Source organism: Acinonyx jubatus, chromosome C1 (genome assembly GCF_027475565.1).
Source record: "Acinonyx jubatus isolate Ajub_Pintada_27869175 chromosome C1, VMU_Ajub_asm_v1.0, whole genome shotgun sequence".
In the NCBI taxonomy this organism is placed as follows: Eukaryota; Metazoa; Chordata; class Mammalia; order Carnivora; family Felidae; genus Acinonyx; species Acinonyx jubatus.
Window position 1 is genome coordinate 123,644,164 of NC_069381.1, and position 16,517 is coordinate 123,660,680.

The following is a 16,517-nucleotide window of genomic DNA, read 5'->3' on the forward strand; positions in this document are numbered from 1 at the left end:
CTCGGGAGGATGCTTCGTCATATGAACATTTGCACACTAACCCTTACCTTGCTAGAATATTATTTATGGCCACGATTAACCTGTCTCCCTCGCTCCATTCTCCCTTTGGGCTGCGGAATTGAAAGGTTGCTAGAAGTCCTCTCCCACAGAGTTGAGAGTTTGCAGACGGCCCCTGAAAAGCTGGGGCGTTCCGAATTGGCTGAGCGCTCTGCCTGGGAGGGCGGGGAGTTTGCCCAACGTCTCTGACCAGAATCCTTGCCTTCAGGAGCCGAGAGCCCAGAAGCGGGGAGAAGTTGGAGAGGTTAGGCAGGGGGGTGTTGGAAGAAACTGCGGACAGACCCTCGCCCTGGTAGGCTAAGCCCCCGAGGAGTGTTTCTGCCGCGTCCGGGCCGTGTGTGGACGCGCCGCGCGCGGCCCCGCCAGGGCTGGGAGTTTGTAGACCGTCCCTGCCGCGGCCCGCTCGGCGGCGGCCCTGCGGCTCCGGCGGCAGCCGCGGCGGCCCCGGGCGCGATCCAACCCAGGTAGCCGCGCCGCAGGCTCGGGGCGCCGCGACCCCGTGCCCCGCCGTGTCGTGGGCCCCGCGGGGACAGCGGCTGGCGGGAGCTCCCTGCTGCTACTGCTGCTGCTCAACAAGGAGGTGAGAGCTACTGGGTCGGGGAGATCGCGTCGGGCTTGCCATCCCCGCGGAGAGATGCACGCAGAGGGGACCACGGAGGGCGCGGGGAGCTGAGCGCGGGCGGCGAGAGCCTGCACCGAGGGCGGCGCGGCCAGGGGCTTCCGCTCGCCTCCTGCGTGGGTGCCCTGGCTGCAGCCGCTCTGCGGGACCGGGGAGTGCAGCGGGGGACGCGCCTTGAGGCGCCCACCTGCCCGGGGCAGCCCTCCCCAGGGGAGACAGGAGGCCCCCCAGGGCCCTTTGGGAAAAGGACTGACCAGAGGAGGCTTTGGTAGCGCGGACCGGAGGCGAGCTGCCGGGGATGGCAGATGGGCGCTCGGACCTCGGAGGAGGCTGGTGGGGTCGCGCTGCGGGTGTGGGCCGAGCTGGGGTCCCCGGGACCCGGGCGCACAGGGCGGGCTCCGCCACCGGCCAGGGGAGAGGAAGAAGGGAGGTTGGCCCCAGGCCCAGAAGAGAAGGGATGCGGCGGCCGGAGCTCCTCCGGGCTGGGGGACCAAGGAAGCCCGAGGAAACCCCCACCCCTAGGGGCCGTCCGCCGGCCCCGCGATCCCACTCGCGCGCTCCGCCAGGCTGCCTGGCCGAAGAGGCTGCGGGGAGCGCAGAGCCCACACCCGCGCACACACTCCCCGAGAGCATGCTCAGTGCGGCCCTGGGAACTTCCTGCCGAGTCGCGAGCCGCCCCGGCCCCCTCCGGGTCGGCTGCGAGCTAAGTTGGGGGAGACGGAGCGCGTGGGTGGGGGGCGCGGCGCCCGCCTGTAGCCCTTTGGTGCCCCTGGCCCCTGCCTAGCCTTTGCTCAGCTCCCGACGCTACTCGCGCCGACCGCCCCCGCGGCTGGGAACGGGGGTGTGAATGTCATCCCTCTCTCCCGAGGCCAGGTCCGAGGCTGGGAGGCCAGAGGCCTGGCGGTGCGGTCGGACCCGCTCTCTATGCACTCGCTGAGCGCGCGGACCTCGCGCAGGGAGCAGACTGGGTGGAAGGGGGTGTGTGAGCCGGGGACGTTCGCGCACACACTTGCTGTCACACACAAAGCCGTGGTTTCGTAGCTACCGCGCGCAAGAGGGAAGAGGTGGCGCTTGCATTGTCCAGCCGCGTTGCGAGCGCCAGCGGGGTGCTCTGCGGGAACCAGGCGATGCTTGAGATTCTCAGATGCCGGGGTCGGGGTCTAGAGCCCGGTGCTCCTGGTTCTGACTGCCAAGCCCGGCGCAGGGGAGGGCACAGTTTGTTTGCACCTGGCTGTGGCCGCCCGTTTAGGGAAGGTTGGGCATTTATGGAGCTGTGAAGTTGGGGAGGGGAAGGCTAAGGTTTGTACCGGGCTCGGTGGGATGGCCCGGTGCACCTGGAAACACAATTCAGATTCGAGCATGAGCAGCAGGATCTCATTGTAAAGAGAGGCAAGTGGGGGGCTGGTGCCCCTGCCTGTGTTCATTATCAGGACCTGAGCAACTTGGCTGGGTTTTACTCCTCGAGCACCCCCTCCCCACCCACCACCATGTTAGCTACTGCATCACGCTTATCCTGATCCTTGATGCAGGATCAGACCTGCCTTGTTTTGATTCAAGAAATCAAAAAACAGTTTTTCGCGATGGGCAAGCCCATCACAGATCTGACTTAATAAATGAGTTTTCACCACCCCTCCCCCCCCACTTCCTGCTTTCCTACAAATTCTTCTTGTTCTTGTTCTTGTTCAGGGCTGAGGTAAGCAACCTTAACTTTGTCAGGATTAGAGTGACGCTCCATTTTCTAGAGGCCTTTTTAGTTTTCTCCAGTTACCAACTCAACGTAGTCGGAGTGAAGTGGAGAGGTTCTGAAAAAGGCCATGATAGAGGAGGGTGAAGAGGGTGACCCTTCTGCCCTTCTAGGTGCTGCGACAAGAGGAGAAGCGAGTGCCTCTGCCTGACACCCACACTCTGGCAGAGCTGGGTGCTGGCTTTTCCTTTGGTCTCCACCTTTGTTCCAGCTTGCCTGGGTTTGGGACACTTGTGACCAGAATCACTAGGAGAAAGGAGTCTGCAGGCCTGGGTTGGGGCTTTGGGGGTTTGCACCTACAGGAGCAGTTGCCGGCTGGTGTTAAGGCGGACTGCGATGGCGGGAGACTGGGGGCTCAGATTCTGCCCATATCTGTCAGTGGCATCTGGGTGCTCCAGCTGTGCTGCAAAGCAGCCCACGGGCTTTGTGATCCCAGCAGTGCACATTTCAAGCACTTTGTGTTCCATGTGTGAGTAGAGCAGACATATACACTCACACGTATGTATGTATATGTACATTCTCATAAAGAAGTATGTGCCTATGCAATGTTCTTCAGTAGCATCTTGGAGCTGGAAGGGACCTCATTTCAGGAGAGCACAGGAATTCAAATTTTCTCCCTTCCCATTCAGTTTCTTAGTTTAAAAATAACTAAGCCAGCCTTCTGCCCAGCTGGCCTCCAAAAGCATTGAAATGCTAGTCCCCCTGTGATTCTAGCCCAAGGGGAGGCCTTTGGTTCCTCCCTTAGAAGTGTGGCTCCTCAGGGTCCATTGTAGATGTCCCTCACTTAACACCACCTTTCCAAATGCTCCATGTGGCTTGGGATCTAAGTCATTGCAGAGTCACCCTCAGATTGATTTTGGCAGGGGACAGACAGTGACCGGTATGTGCAGCAGAGATGTCCAGAAAACTGCATAGAGCGGTCATCATAAGACTTGGGTTGGGAGGTTCACGTCCTCTCTCACACTTGTGATCATCCAGGTGGGTAGTTGCCCTGCTCCTTGCCAAGAGATGTAAAAAGTAGTGGGTACTCATTTTATTCCGTCCTCCTTGTGTCTTTCGGCCTTCTGGGCCCAGAAAGGAGGGGTGGTGGTGGGGGGTGGCTTTCTTTGTTGATATTATTGTAGTAAATATCAGGAAAGCATATACTGCCAGGAGCTTTGTCTCAGAGGGTTTATTGTGATGAGTGTCAAAGTTTGAGAAAGGGTCCTTGTGTCAGGTGATCAGTTAATTGATAGTTTTGGCTGAAGGAAGATGTATGTGTTCCAGAATCCAGGTACTTTTTAAAAAAGAAAGGGAATAATTTTATATTGGGGGAGGATGCCATTGTGGGTGACAGTTGAGAGGTTTGGGTCACAAATAAATCTGGTACTTGTCAATGCAAGTTTTACTAGGCTGCCTTGAAAGTTCTCAAGTGCTTTGAAGTATAGAGTCACTCCTAATAACCAGAAGATAATTGTACTTTCTAATTTGTTTGAAATTGAGTAAAGATCTCCCGACCCTTGTTAAAGTTTCTTTCTTTAAAGATTTTTTTAAATGCTTTTTTTTTTTTTTTTTTGGAGAGAGAAAGAGAGAGAGGGAGAGAACTAGTGGGGGTAGGGCAGAGAGAGAGGGAGACACAGAATCCAAAGCAGACTCCAGGCTCTGAATAGTCAGCACAGAGCCCAACATGGGGCTTGAACTCACGAGCCGTGAGATCATGACCTGAGCCAAAGTCGGACACTTAACTGACTGAGCCCCCCGGTGCCCCTTAGAGTTTCTAATCTAAATCTTGTCTCTGTGGTATCTTGCATCTTGTGTCAACATCAAAAATCTGAGCATGGCGTGACCTCTGCCAGCTGCAGGTGTGTTCATTGAGTGTTTATATGGCAGCTGCCATGAGCCATGCCCTGTGCCGGTGCTGAGTATAAAGACGTCCTTCTTCAAAATTACCTTCTCACTTTTAATTTATCTGACCTTCTCTTTCAGTGTGTTAATGCAAACTAATAGCTCTTGGAAGGTCGCCAAGTTGGGTCCCAGGAGCCTTAGTGCTTTTAACCATGTTCTCTGTTGGCTGGAAGCATGGGGACTTGAGCTGTGTTTGCCCACTTGGGCTGTGTTATTTATTCTTTCATTGCTTAAATTCATGTTTCCCTGACTTTGTCGCATCTGGAAAGCTGTATGTGTGCAGGAGAGGGGCTGGAAGAATCACTTTATTTCTTCAAAATCCCGGAGCTGTCTTGTCTGAACACATAACTTTCTGCAAAGAGAACAGGAGCCTTTCTGTTGAGGCCGTTTGTCAGGTCTGAAAAATCTGGACAGGCCATGGGGATCAGCTTTCATGGCTGGGTTTGGTGGGGTTTTCCCTGTAAACCGCCCCCACCCTGCGATGCTTGTGTTAAGGCCTGCTGGACCTTGGCCCCAGCTGGGGAGGTTATATACGATGGCTAAGGAGTATTTCTCAACCCTGTTGGCTATGGCATGAATTTAGGAGTGAGGTGTATCTAAGTACTTTATTACTTGCAGGAGTTAAATACTGGTGTTTGCATTTGATTCACTTTTTACCCCTAGAACAGAATAACAGCGTCACTTTTGCATCCCTCTGTGATTTTTGTGGCTGGCCCTGGAGGGAACGTGTGCCACCTACCCACTCCTGTCTAAGCTGCAGTCCTTAGTGTTGTAGTTCTGAGCACAGACGGCTTCTAAGTCCTGTCATGCTGGTGAGATGCTTTTCATAAGTATCCTACACAGAACAGTCTTCCACTATAATAGTTTTGGAAGTATAATAGTCTTTCATGTCTCAGTCCACCCATGGAAGTGTGTTGTGTTGGTGATCATCACAGATATTATGTGTCTTAGTGGAGAAGTGTCAAGAAGAGGTGAGCAAGAAAATAGAGATGGGATGAAAAAAAATTACCTTCTGTAATTGACATGGTTGCAAATGTTTCTTTTGTATTTCCTTTACTCTTTGCTAGGACAGTAAGGTGGATACTATTGTTATTCTCATTTTATATATTGGGAGACTGAGACCTTTGCAAGGTCGTGAAACCTGGCCCAGGTCACGTACAGCTGGCAAGTGGCTGGGCCAGGATTCGAACCCAGGTGGTCTAGGTCCGGAGTCCATATTAGCTGCACTATGCTTAGTTAAGGCTAGCAAGCTCACCCTGTTCCAGCCAGCCCTTCCTTTCCAACCAAAGCCAAGAGGAAGCTTAGACACTCAGGGGTTGAAAAGCAGCTCAGGGAGATCCCTCCTGATTCCTTCTCTTTCTAGCTGAGGGCATAGAGGTGCAGAGGGAGAAGGGCTTATCAGCCAGTGGGCAGTAGTGACAAAGCTGGGTTTCACTTCTGACCCTTGGTCTATAGGAGCAATTGATAACAACTGATAACAGATGTGTACCTGCTTTGTCTTCAGAAATGATTCAGGAAGCAAATGTGATAGTTTGTCATTTGACATCTGTCTCTCCCACTCCTAGAACCCCCTGTAGGCACACATCCGACTTCACCTTGGAATCTGGTGGGGAGCAGGTGGTATGTCCACATCTTTTTACCATCCCCATGTGGGAGAATCTGAGCAACTTATATTATACCTTTAAGTGAGGTGTTCCCTTCTGAATGTTAAGGTTGACATTTTAAGAATACAGTCTGGAATCGATTTTACATTTCACTCTTAAATTCTCTCTCTCTCCTTTTCTGTGTGTGTGTGTGTGTGTGTGTGTGTGTGTGTGTGTGTGTGTGTCTGTCTGTCTGTCTGTTTCTGTCTCTCTGTCTATGTGTGTCTCAGGGCTTCTGGCCCCACTCAGCATTGATTTCCATTCTATAGGAGCATGGGGTAGGCAAGGGGTGACCTGGCAGAGGCCTCAGGGCTTCTAATAAAGGGCCCATGAGGACAATCCCACAGTGTCTGTGGATTCCTGGAAGGATTGCTGAGGCCCTGAAGAATATTCCTCTGACCACTGGAATTACCATACTTGGTGGAATCTTCCAGTTGGATGCAACAGCAAGCACCATTTCCTTTCATTTTATTCCTTGCGTATGACTAGCATTGCATTGGGCATCCCGGGGCTCCTGCCTGTTCCAGATTCTGAGTGTTTCTGGTTAATAAGTAGTCCCTAGGTGCTCAAGGAGTTTAAAGTCTAGGCCTGGTCAGGGCCACACAGAAGAGTTAAGTTCAGTTAGGAGGCAGTATGCAAATGAAGAACACATTAAGTCAGCCCTTGTGACCACTTTGGGCCTCAGTTCTTCTGTGGAAAAGTAAGAGGGGATTGAATGAGCTCCAAAGTTCTGTTCAGTCCTAACGTTGTATAATCCCATACATATGGCAAAGGAGGTGTGGCATGAAGAAAGAAAATTCCCTTACTGAATAAAAAAAGATTGAGGAAAACTCAAGTTGTTTTTGCTTTTGCTGGTAGACTCCCTGTAGTAGACAGTTGAAATGCTTACCTAAGAGGAACCAACCCTCTATTATCACTATTCTTCTGGGATGTTTATTTTTGTATATTTAGAAATAAAAAGCCTTGGTCCTTACTACTCTGCCTAGAAATAACCTGTTTCCCCTAGTGAAGCTGTTTTTTCCTTTGGGAACTTGAGATTCAAAGAGCAGAAGATGACCAGGCTCACGGAGTTCTGTGGTTATGTGGCACAGTGCCCTGGGGAACGAGGCTAAGGATTTACCCTGCCGCAAGCTGGGCCAAATTCTGTGTACATACGTTCATTACAGCTTCCCCACCAAACAACTACATTAAAAGAACAGGCAGTTTGATATCAATCTCCTTGTAGGTCCTTTTTTTTTTTTAACCATCTGTTATTTTCACTTCCGATTTTTTTAATTTACTAGTGCTCCTGCCAGTGAGTTTTCTACATGACCGACTCTTTCTCTTATGCATGTTTTTTTAGGAGAGCTCCACCTCTGCCTCATGCTAAGTAGGATCTTTCTGTGTTCCTTCGGTGCATTTCTTGATATTTCTTTCCTATTTCTGTGGGATTTCTCTCACCCCCTCTCCTGTAATTTTTCAGAGCCACTGGGGTTAGAGGCAGAACTAAGTGGGGATTTGGAGGGGAAGGGCCTCCCAAGGGGACATTATGTGGGTGATCTTTCACTAGCCATCATTTAGGACATACAGATGTAATTCTCTTAGGTGAATGTTACCATTTTCTTCTATAGTTTCACCATTCCTTTTTTTGTTTCTTATTTGCTTTTCTGAGGTCCAATAAGCTTCAGAAAGGGAAAGTTGTTTCCTAGGTTGGCTAAAAAAACCAATGCATCTAGCCCCAAGGACTTCTCAGAAAGGAGTACAGAGCTCTAGAAGGCACCCTCCCACAAGGCCTGTGACCCTGGCCGCTCACATAATCAGCTGGGCATCCTGGCATCCTGGGTAAACTTCTACCGTGACAGGCGGGCCTGTCTGCAGTTAGCCGGCTGTCTCCATGCAGGTCAGTTCAACGTTCTGTGATTCTGGTTCTTCGTGTGTCATACGAGGCATCTCTTAGCTTCTCCTACATACGTGGGATTCTTCTAGTATGCCTTCTTGGCTGGGCTCAGCATGCTTATCAAACTCTTCTTTCCTTAATTTGTCCTTAATATTCTAGGTGTTTTCCTAGTTTTGAGGGCCTCTTTGGTTGTGCTTGTTTACAGTTCTGTTGTTTAAATCAATCAGAGGACTTCTTGTGGACATTTTTTCCATCGTGAGAGCACAATTCTTGGGCTCATGAAACCCAACAAACTGGTACTACTGTGTGAAATTGTGTGTGTATTCATGTCTACGCTGTTAGCACTCTTTGCCTCATTGTTCTGTTATCTACAACAAGAAGTAGGAGTGGTCAGATTGGAGCTGCAGATCTGGAGTAGCCCTCAGTTAAAAGAAGTCTCCAGAAAGTTTGTGTGGAAGGATTTTGTTAATACTGTTTTTCTCCTAGCACAGGCTTATCAGATGTAGCTAGGATGTCTTTGGAGATTGTATGGCTAATGATTTTATTACACTCTCCTATAGACTGCAGTAAAGTGTTTTCCATGATAATGAGTTGCTTATTCTATCATAGTGCCTTTTCTCTAATTGCCCCTAAAACAGAATCAGATACAGCTTTCCATTTTTGATGCCGTGCCTGGTTAGTGTTCTCCGAGTTCCGGTTTCTTCCTCCCACTCCAGTGACTTTGAGAGAGACTTTTCTGTTTCCTCATCTTCAGCCTTTAGTATGAAGATTATAAGATTATGCAATCTTTCTATATATAACCACAAATTTAGTGGCTTAAAGCCACACAAATTTATTGTTTTATATTTCAGTAGGTCAGAGAGACAACACAGGCCCCTTTGGCTAAGACCAAGTGTCCACTTCTCCTGGAAAGTCTAGGGAAGAATCCACTTCCTTGCCTCTTTCAGCTTCTAGAGGCCACCCACATTCGTAGGCTTGTGCCCCCTTCCTCCGCGGTCAGAACCAGTGATGCTGAGCTGAGTCCTTGTCCCTCTGCCATCAACCTGGCTCTCTGATGATAGCTGGGAAAGGTTCTCTGATATTAAGGATCTATGTGATTAGATTGGGCCCTCCTGGATAATCCAGGATAATCTCATCTCAAGGTCCTTAAGGTAATCCTGTGTGTCCTGTAAAGTAGTGTGTTCACAGGTTCCAGGGATTAGGATGTGAACATCTCTGGGGCCGTTTTTCTGCCTCCCACAGTGCTCTAAACTCTTTGTAAAGAATTGTTTTTTGTTTGTTTGTTTGTTTTACTGTTTATGTAGATCTCCTTCTTTCTGTTGAGGAACTTTACTGTCATAGGAAATTTAGGCAAGTTCCCCTCATCTTTTTGAATATATTAAAGTCAGCTATTTGCAAAACACTGTATTTAGGATTTGAGTCCTGCTTTGGTTGGACATTGAGCTATGCACATTTATGTGTCCAGCCTTGTGTAATTATCACCAGTCCTACTTCTGTGAGGAAACTGAGGTACTAAGGAAACTTGCCCAGGGTCATGAAGCCAGAATGCAAAAGTGGATCTCATTGATTGTGAAGTCTGTGTTCTTTTCACTCTGTCTTTCTGCCTCAGAAGTGATAATGGAAAAACAAAATGAGAAATGGTAAGGGAAATGTAAAATAATGTCAAATTTCTCTGCTTCTGCCAACATGATAACAGACAATAAATATTGCCTGTGGTAGATTAATTGCACTGATGGCCCCAGTTAATGGCCTCCCTGTCTCTACACTTTTTGCCTTATAACTCTATAGTCCCCATTTCTTCCCTCCCCCACCACTGGGATTGGCCATGTGATGCTTTGGCTAGTGGGATGTTAGCAAATATCCTGTGAAGAGAGTTTAAAAGAGCCTGCATGTTTCTGATTGCCTTTTACACAGCTGGACTTGCTCTCTTAGATCCCTGCCACCACCTGGCAAACATGCCTAGGCTAGCCTAATGGAGAGTTCTGAGAGACACACAGGATGAGCCAAACTGTGTCAGCTGAGGCCATCCTAGACCAGCCAGCCTCCAGCTGAACTGTTGGGTGCTTAGAGTCTCCTGAACATGCTTTGGCAAGGTCAGGTGAATCTGTCGTAGATCACCAGAACCATTCAGCTGACCAGTAGAGCTGTAGAAATATTCAATGATTGTTGTTTCAAGCCACTGAGTTCTAGGGAGCTTTGTTACACAGCAACTGCTAACTGATACACCCCTCATCTCAGATGTTTGAATAGTATAAGAAGTATTTTTAATGTCTGTTTGAATATCATTTTGGACTACTCATAACTAATTAATATTTTTATTTTTTAATGTTTATTTGGGGGGGAGGGGCAGAGAAAGAGGGAGACACAGAATTTGAAGCAGGTTCCAGGATTTGAGCTGCCCGGCCCAAGAGCCCGATGTGAGGCTTGAACTCACGGACTGCGAGATCATGACCTGAGCTGAAGTGTGACGCTTAACCGACTGAGCCACCCAGGCACCCCTAATTAATATTCTTGTAACACATTTAATACATTTTAAAATATTCTTTTAAGGTTATAGTTTAGGCTGGAGAACTTGCCCATTGTATCTACCCTTTTTCTTTTTTTTCTTTTCTTTTTTCTTTTTCTTTCTTTCTCTTCCTTCCTTCCTTCCTTTCCCTTCCTTCCTTCCTTCCTTTCCCTCCCTTCCTTCCTTCCTTCCTTCCTTCCTTCCTTCCTTCCTTCCTTCCTTCCTTCCTTCCTTCCCTCCCTCCCTCCTTTCTTTCTTTCTTTCTTTCTTTCTTTCTTTCTTTCTTTCTTTCTTTCTTTCTCACCTGAATGTCCTTTAAATTCTTATCAGTTTAAGTCCAAAACAGACTTGCTTTTCCTCTTCAAAGTATTTGTTATTTCTAGTACAGTGGGTTTGACCCCAACCTACAGTAATAAACACATATTAACTCTTAACTCACATATACATGTATGTAACAGTAGGAAGAGTTTCAAGAAACAGTAGCTACTCCCCTGCCACTGATGTCCTCAGATGTTTTCTATTCCAGGGGGGCCTGGTGTCTTGATTTTGGCTTAGATTATGATATCACAGTTTGTGGGTTTGAGTCCTGTTATCAGGCTGTGAACTGACAGCACAGAGACTGCTTGGGATTCTCTCTCTCTCCCTCATTCTCTGCCCCTCCTGCACTGTCTGTCTCTCTCTCAAAATAAATAAATAAACTTAAAAAAGATCTATTCCATTCCATTCCATTCCATTCCATTCCATTCCATTCCATTCCATTCCATTCACTTAAAAAGTGCTGGTCAGGAGACAGCACTATGGCCTGCTGCTTATTTTGTAAATAAAGTTTTATTAGAACACAGCTACTCCTATTTGTTCATGTATTTTTTGTTGCTGCTTTCAAGCTCCAATGGCAGAGTTGAGTAATTGTGACAGAGATCATCTGGCCTGCACAGCCTAAAGTATTTACTACCTGGCTCTTGAAGAAAATGTTTTCTGACCCTTGCACTGAATTGATTTCATAACCCATCAGTTAGTTGCAAACCTCCATTTAGAAGACACTGTTCAGGTGACCTTTAGCTCTCCTGATACTCTTCTGCAGGTTACACTAAACAAATCTGGCACATGTGAAAACTACTTCTTTTCCTGGGTCATACTCAGACTTTCTTTTCTATTAACTTAGATTCAACAATTAAGTTTTTGTGATTTAACATTATACCTGACTGGGTTATATAGGAAACTTTTTAACCATTTCTAAAATGTTTCATTTATGGGGCGCCTGGGTGGCTCAGTCGGTTGAGCGCGTCTGACTTCTGCTCGGGTCATGAACTCGCGGTCTGTGAGTTCGAGCCCCGCGTCGAGCTCTGTGCTGATGGCTCAGAGCCCGGAGCCTGCTTCGGATGCTGTTTCCCCCTCTCTCTCTCCCCTCCCCTGCTCGAGCTCTGTCTCTCTCTCTCTCTCTCTCTCTCTCCCTCTCTCTCTCTCAAAAATAAATAAACATTAGAAATTTTAAATAAATAAATAAATAAATAAAATGTTTCATTTTAAGAAATATTATCCACCCCCTACCCCCTTTTCAAATGTAAATGAGGCTTTCTTGTGGAAACTAGCTGGAATTAAAATGGACACAAATTCCATTCAAGTGCTAGTTATTTATTCATTAGATTGCAGCAGTGCTTTTTTTTGTAATATAATGGAGTCCATTAGTGAAAGAGGTAGAGAAACAGTGATCCTGGCCTCTTTCACCACACCTTTCTGGCAACTGGTCCTTATTGCCACATTTCTCAATTAGGGTGCTATTATTCCTGAGCATAATACAATTTAAACACATTAAATCATGGACTTTTGGGGTTGGAAACACTTTGGGAAAAAAAGTGTTTTTTCATTCAGACCCCCCCATTGGGCCCTTAAAGGCCAAATTTTTCTCACACTTAAATTTTCCAACTCTGTCAAGGAAGGACAAAAGTGTTATTTATGTTGTAGGGCTAACGTGATTGATGAGAAGGAGCTGAGGCAGGAAGGGTTTCAGAATGATCTGGATATATCTTTCTAGAATCTGAAATGCCAGGTGAAGAATGGTTGGTCACTGGCTCACTTATTTATTGGCAGTAAAAAAGAAATCAAAACAAATGAGCTTCAACTATAGCATGGAGAGTTTACGTAAAATCTGAGAAATGTCCCCCAAATGAGGTAGCTTCTTTGACATTAGAATAGATTCTCCTGAGAATTTTTTTTTTAATTTTTAATATTTATTTTTGGAAGAGACAGAGAACACATGGGAGAGCACAGGAGACACAGAATCCAAAGCCGGCTCCAGGCTCCAGGCTCCAAGCTGTCAGCACAGAGCTGGACACGGGGCTCACACTCACAAACCGTGAGATCACGTCCTGAGCCGAAGTCAGATGCTTAACAGACTGAGCCACCCAGGCGCCCCTCTCCTGAGTATTTTTGATCCTAGCTGCCTCCCTTAGTTCAGGTGGGTGGTTGGACAGTTGTTATTAGTAAGACCCTTCTGGCAACAGAAACTTGATGGAGCTTGCTTCAATAAAAGTGGAGAATTCACATTAGGGCTCCAGGAGCAGGAGGCCACAGTCCATCTTAATTCTCCCCCTGCTTTGTGTTTTTTTTTTTGTTTTGTTTTGTTTTGTTTTGTCCCAAGGACAGGTCTCTTGGTAATAGCATTCATTAGCTACAGGGGAAGCCACCCAGCAAGACTAATCATTCCCTTGTAACACAAATTCCAGTTTCCTGGGCAGTATCTCTTCAGTGGCCCAGCTTGACATCACCCAGAAGTGGCCAGAACTGGAAATTGCATTGTGGATTTGGGCTAGCTCCAGGGAGTCTTATGGGGGGCTTTTTAGAAATTTCTGGGGGGTAGTTTTGGTTGTTAATGATTGAGGAGTGCTACTAGCATTTATTGGTGGGGACCCAGGATGCTAACCATCTATGATGGATAGGACAGTCTTGCACTCCAAAATGTATCCCATGTCCCACTATGAGACAGTCATGGACAACAAAGCCTGTTTACTACCAGAACCTAGAAACCTATTTTAAAAGAAAACAAAGAACATTTTGTATGTTTTACTTAGCATTGACTTTCTCAGCTGAAGAAGAAGGATTGTGCTTTGTTTTGTTGGGAAATTTACCAAGAGGTGTTTTCCATTTTGGAAAAACATACCACCCATGGCATCACCATGTTACCCGTGTCAGTCCACATTTGTAGCTGACCCGTTTGTTTTTGTTATTTGACATTAATACACAAGCATCTAATGACCCCATTATGATTTCTAGATTTGTCTTGCCCAACTATTTGCATATGGAAATACACGTTAGGTTTGTTATCAGTTATTTTCCTTTTATTCTCATTTATGTTACTCTTAGGGCAACAAGTATATATGTTTGAAATTGTGTTTAGGAGGGTTATCTAAGAATTTGATTTCAGTTAGTAAAGGGATATTAGAAGTTTGTATAAGCTGGGGACTTTAAGGCTGATAGAGTTTAGAACACAGCACTAGGAGAAGTCATTTGTAAAGTCATTTTTTCCTGTAGCCTAATGATTCAACTGAATTAAATACTCTTGGCACTAACCATTTAGAAAAAAAAAAAAATGTGTCTCCTGCCTTTTGTGTAGCTGACCGTGAAAAAAGGAATAGAGATGTTGGCCCCATACTGCTTCTGTCTGTGGGTGGTGGACTCTCCATGGTGCAGACCCTCCCCCCCCCCGCCCCCACCTCCACCTGCTCTGTTTGTGGTTTCTGGCTCCTGCTGGGCCAGGGCTTGCTTGTGGGTCTCCTCACCATCCTCTCCTGTGGAAGAGCCATAGGAATAGAGAATGAAATCAGATTATCACATAAGTTTCATATGAACTACTGCAGTCCACTCTGTCAGGTTTCAAGCTCAAGCTGTGAACTTTCATGGGAAAATATTCACATCTTGATTTTCACTAACCTCTAACCAACATGGAGCAGTCCTTAGCTCTTGAATATTGGCTATAAATTGCAGTAATATTGGTATTGTCTATGACTTTGTCACCCGTAGAAATTCAATGTTTTCATATCATAGATGTCTGACAGATATCTGAAAATATCAATACTCATTATGACTTTAAAACTATGGTGGCTATTACACCTGCTGCTAGATAGTGTTATTTAATGAGTGAATAAAGGAGCATATGTGTTATTATATCACAACTGAAAAAATATTTTGGTAACTGTATTTAAATATAATTGACTTCCTCCTTAATCCTGTGTGTTTCATTTTATGCATTTAAAAAGTCCTGAGAAGGGGTCCATAGATCTCCCCAGTCTGCCAAGGGGATTGATGGTGCAGAAATCCCAGTGTAGAATGGTAGAGTGCTCTGGATGGTGCTGTCGCTGTCCTCTCTCTTCTGTATCTTGGTAGTTGACAAGGCCTCTTAACATGGCCTTTCCCCAGGACTGCCAGATATGGGTGTGGAAGGGATGTGGGTTTATCTCCAATTGGCTTATTTTCTTCTTAGACCAGACCTGGTCAAAGGAATGAGCTTGATTCACCCTTGGCTCATTCTTTTATCAGACATGAGGAGACAAGTTTGTCAGAACATTCCTCTGGCAAGGCTGTATTGATCAGTACAAGGTACGTGATGCATTTAAAGCCAGAACATACTGGTTATCTGAATCCTAAACAGAAGTGTGATTTCTGGTTCAGTTTTTCAAGTAGAGAAAAACCACAGACATTCCGCAAGAAAATTCCCTATGTACATAAGAACTTCTGTCTTCCTCTTTGTCTGCTTCAGAGTTACATAATCACGACACAACTCTAAGAAATGCCCCTTGCCTAAGAAATGTGTTGCACAAATGGTTGTCAGGGGTGTTCTTCTGTTACTGTATGGCTTGTGGGGGAGAGGCATTTCCTAGAAGTTAGGGTTTGGGGTCCAGGTAGAAGCTCCACGGATGGTCTCATTGCTGCCTTGCCACCCAGTGAGCCCAGCCTTAGGGGTGCTGTGCTGTAGCTGTAACTGGATTTCTGGGAATGGCCTCAACCTTTTTCTGTTTCTGGAAACTTCTCAGTAGGAAATGACTTTGCCATGGAAGAGCCCACTGCACTGTTCTTTGCTGTCCTCCAGACACAGAGTCATTGTGCTGCCATGTGCATCTTTTTCCTCTCACAGCTTCTAAGTCTATATTTAGAGCATGAAAATGCTGAACATTTCCTTTCTAATTTTTTAGAGGTTGAGCGTCGGGAGGAATCTTCACGCATACAACATTAATATCCTGGACAGCCATATTACATAGTAATGGGCATAACATTTTTTTATTCTTTGTTTGAAAAACATATGCTGAAGATTGGAACTGAGTAGTTTCAAATTTTTAACCTCCTTTTTCCTGTGGGTTTAGTGATTGCTCACATTTCTCATGGAGCTGCCTACCCCTGCCCCCCGCCGTTACCTGATAACGTTTCTGTCGTGTTGGACTGAGGAGAACATACGTGTATGTAACAAACTTATTAATGAAGTGACAGCATCTCTCTCACTCTCTCTGTCTCTTTGGAAAAGGGAACAATAACATTCTATTGATCGTGAGCTACCAACTGCTGTAGATTTATATGCAAGATTGGGGGTACCACTTGGCCTAATTTTGTTTTTTTTAAGTTTTAAGTAAGTTTTTATGCATAGCCTGCTTATTATTTTTAATTTTAATTCCAATATACTTAACATACAGTGTTCTATTAGTGTCAGGTGTACAATATGGTGGCCAACAATTCTACGGTATTCAGTGCTCAGCATGGTGTGTATGCTCTTAGTCCCTTTCACCTATTACACCTGTGCCCCCACACACCTCCCCTCTGGTAACCATCAGTTTGTTCTCTGTAGTTTAGAGTCTGTTTTTTGGTTTCTCTCTTTTTTTTCTTCGTTTGTTTCTTAAATTCCACATACGAGTAAATGAAATATGTTATTTGTCTTTCTCTGACTGACTTATTTTGCTTGGGATATATACCCTCTAGATCCATCATTTGGCCTGATTTTTATTTTATTTTATTTTATTTTATTTTATTTTATTTTATTTTATTTTATTTTTTAATGTTTATTTATTTTTGAGAGAGACAGAGTGCGAGAGCATGAGTGAGGGAGGGGCAGAGAGAGAAGGAGACTCAGAATCTGAAGCAGGCTCCAGGCTCTGAGCTGACCGCAGAGAGCCTGATAGGGGCTCAAGCCCACAAACTGTGAGATC

General features: G+C 46.2%; 1 protein-coding gene across 7 annotated transcripts in view; it reads left to right on the top strand.

Moving 5' to 3' along the window:
• Positions 1 to 328: 328 nt before the first annotated feature.
• The window catches only part of MGAT5 (alpha-1,6-mannosylglycoprotein 6-beta-N-acetylglucosaminyltransferase), a 338,022-nt gene continuing 321,833 nt past the window's right edge, over positions 329 to 16,517 (top strand). For 5 of the 7 annotated variants that reach the window (XM_053214932.1, XM_053214931.1, XM_053214929.1 and 2 more), the window contains exon 1: positions 454 to 637. The gene's annotated coding sequence lies outside the window, so the exon portion shown is untranslated. Of the gene's footprint in view, positions 350 to 453; positions 638 to 16,517 lie in introns of those variants that run through there. The other 2 variants (XM_053214934.1, XM_053214936.1) reach the window with 2 other exon arrangements.